Consider the following 5910-nt stretch of genomic DNA (forward strand, 5'->3'; position numbering starts at 1 on the left):
GAAACTGCATTTCAATACCTATGGCTCGCACAGCACATGTAGTCCATTGTGTAACTTTGTGCTAAGCTACCAAAAAACAAACAGTTAACTTTGCCTATGGAAACAGTTAATTCAATTTTGGTGGGAAATCCAGCCAGTGCCAGTCAGAACAAATCTAGGGACATCAGGTCGCTCATGTGGAGGGAAAATAGTAACTCTTTATATGCAGGTGGTTTGCCATTGGTTTACTATCGACTCGACCAAGTACTCTGATGCAGAATAACTAGACTGTCGAACATAATGCACACGACACATTGTCTTCTGTCTGGAAAGCAGGCAAGAGTAGCATAGACCGTGTTAATCACGTTGACAAAATCCCAGTGCTTCTATGCAATTATTGATAATTTGCTTTCAAATTTCTGTTGAAATGATCACTGGAGTGGTGAGTGAAGTAAAATAACCGATGCAAGGTTTAATGATAGTGCTGCTTAACATAACACAACATAAAATACAAGGACACAAGTGATAGGCATAGCATGGCCAGGTGGTTAGGGCGCTCTACTAGCAATATGTGGGTCGTGGGTTCGTATCCCTGTCCTACCAAACATGCCCCCCTTTCAGCCATGGGGGCATTATAATGTGGCAGTCAATCCCATTATTCGTTGGTAAAAGAGCAGCCCAATAGTTGGCGGTAGGTGATGATAACTAACTGCCTTTCCTCTAGGCTTTCACTGCTAAATTAGGGACGGCTAGTGCAGTTAGCCCTCATGTAGCTTTGCGCGAAATTCAAAAAATGAACAACCAAACAAGTGACTTGTTGATCCATCTTGACCACACCAATCACTAAACCAAACTTAATGCTTATAAACAATCCCATTGTTAGCCATTATCATTCATATATTTACCAAGTCTTCTATTAAATTCCCTTAAATTGATTGCACACACCAAATACTATTCGAATAATAAAACTGTCTTAGCTAAAGATGACTCCTACACTGCTAAAATTTATATTTGTGTTCCCTAGTTCTACTACTCTCACCTTTAATTGTGAAAAAGATTATACATTGGTGCTATCAATTCCCTTAAGAATCTTAAACACCTCAATAAGATTCCATCCAATAATTTCAGATATCTTAACCTGTCCCCATATGTCAACTTTTCCATCCCAGGTATAATCCTAGTAAACCTCCTCTGAACACATACCAACAACTCAATGCATTTCCTAAGATAAGGAAGAAGCCTAAGCTTGAATACAGTACTCCAAATGTGGCATAACCAATAACCCATGTTATGAAATTTTAACATTTGTAGAATTGTATTTAGTCATTCTGTAAGAATAGCCTAAAATCCCATTTGACTTACCGCTAGCAACAGCACATTGCTTAGAAGTTTTTTGATTAATATGGATGAAGGAATGGCTAATATAATATTCAAATTTTCTGGTTATATAAGGTCTTTGGCGTTGCTAGCTGTGAGGAGGATGTGCTGATTTAGATTATTTGGTGAGCATGGAGAATAAGTGGTAGATAGCTTTTAATTATAATAAATGTAAGGTAATGCATGTGAGTTATCACAATTTGAATTATAAGTATAATTTTGATGGGAATAACCTTAACAGTGTTATGGCAGAAAATAATCTTGGTGTTCTGGTTGATCAGTTTTTTATGTAAGTTGAATACTCTGCTACCAGCTCATCTATTATCGCTAGTTGAGGGTTGTAGCAGCGGGTTAAGCTTAACACATTGCCATACTGATGTATTTGTTGGACTAGTGGGCATTTCAGGAGAACTACATTCACAAACCACCACATATAAACAGGCAGTGCAATTCATATAAAATATTCACCATGCAGGCTTCTTTGAAGCAATAGTAATGTGGCTAACATTAAGATAAAATGGATGTTAATAGACAGAATCATAGAACGTTTTGTAAATGCGTGGTGATTTTCAGGAATAAGTATGATAGTAATTGGTTCTGTGTTGATTTTCGTCATGATGATGGCTGATGCTTGTCCATAACCGTGAAGAGATGAATGTCTAGATGCACTGAAAGGTGCACAACACTTCAACACTCCGTATACTGGCAAGTAAAACTGGACGACGTAAAACTGGCATACAGAAAGGTTTGAGTTCTGAGTCATGCCATTTGGCCTGTGTAAAGTCACCCTACCTTTTGAGAGGCTAATGGAAAGTGTTGAAATGTGAAAGATGCCTGTTATTTGTGAATGAGGTCTTGGTATTTTGCCAAATGTTTCAATTCGTTGTTATAAACTTGTCCATGGTTTTACAGTATATAAGAGCAGCACCATTAAAGTTGAGACCCAGAAAGGGTGCTCTGATGTGTACACGAGAAGAATGTTTTAGACATGCTGTATGTAGAGAAGGTATGATCTTGCATAGGTTACAGTGGGTTGAGATTGTCCCCAACCCATTAAAAGAAAAAGTTTCATTAGTTTCGCATTGTATTATCGATTTACCGAGGCCAGTTTTTCCAAGATTGCCATTTCCATGTCATCTCTCACTAAAGTTGACCCACATTTTAGATGGACAGAAGAGTGAAAGCAAGCATTCGTCTCTTTGAAGCACGCTTATTGAAAGTGCTTGTGCTGGAATATTTAGTGCAGGATTGTGAGATCCTGTTTGATACAAATACTAATGATAGTGGAACCAAAGTAGTGATATCACTATTGCAGGATTGGACTGAATGAATAATAGTGCATGTGAGCTGTATGCTTTCTGCCCCTGAATGCAGACACTGAACCATGAACTGAACACATTGCCACAATAATGTTGCACTACTCATGAGGCACTACCAATGCTATTTGTATGACAGGAAGTTTGTTCCTATGGTGGGTCATGCATTGCTAAAGTGGGCCATGAACTTTCAAAATATAAGAGATGATCAGAACACGAAAACACAGATGTTCACCTCTCCATATGGTGAGACCATTGACTGTCCTAATCCAGAACACTGAGTTCAGATAAAAGCCATTAAGCTGTTTCGAGACAGGCAATTGCACTTGTATCTGTTTGTCAAAACTCACCTCTCAAGATCTCTAGGGAGAGCAACTAAGAAACCTAGAACTAGCATGGATGCTTTTTGCTGTGCAGCAAAGGAAGTTACATCTAGTGCAGGTTAAGGAAATAAATAGGGGGGCACAGGTACACAGCAGTGGGTTATAACGATTTTATTGAAATCAACCTGTGTTGCAGTTAATGGTCTGCCAACCCCAGTGGTGACAAATTCTCCTGAGTCTGCATCAAGTAAGGATTGGAGAGTATCAGAGTGTTACTTGAATTAGTGCTAAAGTCAACGATTGTACTGGTGATATTCAGTGCTTATGCCAGCATTACACCATGGGTGCAATGCACAGACAAAATTGGCCTAGACAAGGCAAATTATAGCAAAAAATGTGTTGATTTTCCCTTCAGGGAATAGCCTTGGGTATTGCCTGTCCATCCCAGAATTAAAGTGAGGTAATCGATACTTACTGATCGTAAATGATTACTTCACTAAGTTGGATGAAGCTTATCTATTACTCGACACTTTAGCACAGTACATTATTGATAGAACAGTGGAAAACATGTGTCAGTACCCGTGGAAAGACTTACATGGATCAGGAAACTGATTTAAACAGCTAGTTATTTTTTTATTTGTGCACATTTTTGAGTATGTTGAAGATGCACACCTTATCATTACTAATCAGACTGTCAAGCATATGCCTGCAAAGTGTGTTAGTCTCATCAAACTGATTGGGATTAACACTACTCTACAGTATGCCATATATCATGATGGCATACTGCATACTAGAACAGAGGTTGATTGTATATTCACCTAGCATGTTTATGTTTGATTGAGAAATGATGTTTACTGTAGATGTGATGTATGGTCCACCTTCTAGCTTCATAACATCACAATGTCCACAATGGAGTGGTTGAGAATAGCACCAGAAAGTAGGAAAGGCAGCCATATGGCAGAAGAGATGCTACAACAAAACAATCAAGAAGAGTACTTTCCAGCATACATGCAGGGTCTGGCAGTGGAAACATGCTTCACACCACGGTGTAACTTCTTTGGCAACACCTTGTAAAGTGTCTTGTCAGCTGATGGTATGATGAACATATTATAGTCGACACAAACAAGAGTCTGACTCCAAGTGAACGATCCTGGGAAGATTGCCACAGAAGAGATGGCCAAACACCTGACTAGCCTCACATATCTGAAACCAGAACTGTAGTATTGTAAACACTACATATATATATTAATCAAATTGATGTAAAACAATATTTTTATTCACATGTTTGTCTTGAGTTTTTAATTTATTTGTATTATGTTTTATAGTATTTGTTATAATTGGTAACGATGTTTAACTTTTGTTTGTATTATTTCAGTTTTGTTATTTAATGTGTAACTTTTTAAATCAGCTTTGTTTAATTTTGTTAACTGATAACTGGCAGGCACTCTATCGGTTTTCAATGCATTTAAATCAGAATTTCTGTGTGGATTGGTTTAGGTTGTTCTGACTATCGGGCAAAACTACACGAATATCTGTGTTAGACATCCCTAATGTAGTAGTTATATACTGGAGGGAAACAGCTAGTCATCACCACTCACTGCCAATTCTTGGGCTATTCTTTTACCAACGAATAGTGGGATTGACCGTCACATTATAATGCCCCCAAAAGCTGAAAGGGTAAGCATGTTTGGTGGGACGGGGATTCGAACCCGCGACCCTCAGATTGTGAGTGAAGCGCCCTAATCACTGAAGTTTCAAACTATTTAACATTAGTGGTATTGAATGCCACCCGACTTGATATCTCTAGTAATGTACAGTGAAGAAAACAAATCCTTTCCATACTCCCCTTTTGTGAAATAGGAGTACAGTCTTGGCCAAAGTGTTTGAATGTTTTGTAAAAAATAAGATCATTATTATTAAGATGGAATACAAATATACTTAGTGCTGTCAAACTAAGAAATGCATGTTATATTAAACATTTGCATATGTAATTTGTATAATGAGACAAGTTATATGGACATCACTACTCACAACCAGCTCTTGGGCTGTTCTTTTACCAACGAATAGTAGGATTAACCACAACATTATATATAACATTCTCACGGCAGAAAGAACGAGCGTGTTCGGTGACCGGGATTTGAACTCGCGGCTTGGCCATGTTAGGCCTATATGTGCGGACGTTTGTAGAAAAGCCTCTCACTCTAGCAACCAGTAAGAGTTAAATCAAAACTCTAAGCCAGCCACCAACAAAATAAAGAATTTCTTCATTTGTTCACTTGAATTTCTTTCTTTCTTTTGCTGTCCATATTCGATCTATTCTCTGCATACTATTTCTGTACTCTACACTTTTTGGATACTTTTGTACTTTTCTATCAGTTACCTGTATACCTGAATACTACAACTCCTTGTTCATATGTCTACCTTACCAACTACTGACTGTTTGACTTTTGTTATACTGACCCAGGGTCTGACCTTGAAATATGGAACATGACTGTCGACCACCATAAACAGGAAAGACACTTTAACAGCACCCACCTATTGCAAAATCAAAAGTTGTAAATATGTAAATACCTTTTCTCATAATTCTAGAGCACAATAAGACAAATTTTCATTGTAGGTTTATTTTCACTATTTATTTGAAGAATGTCTTAACGGCTACAACTTTCTGAAGCATTATTAAGTATTTGAGTATTATTATCTACTAGCTGGAGTACCCGTACCCTGGACGGAAGTTATGTAAATTCATGATTAATAAAAGGTTATCTTAGGACATGAAAAGTTGCGTCCCATAAAAACAGCAAAACACAAAAATGTGAAATCGCAACTTTACAAGTATCTCCGCATGGACCCAACAAATCTTTATGCCAAATTCGGTGAAGATTCATCAACAGGGTGCGAAGTAGTGGTAAAAATCG

This window comes from Limulus polyphemus, unplaced genomic scaffold (genome assembly GCF_000517525.1).
Source record: "Limulus polyphemus unplaced genomic scaffold, Limulus_polyphemus-2.1.2 Scaffold4565, whole genome shotgun sequence".
NCBI classification, from domain to species: Eukaryota; Metazoa; Arthropoda; class Merostomata; order Xiphosura; family Limulidae; genus Limulus; species Limulus polyphemus.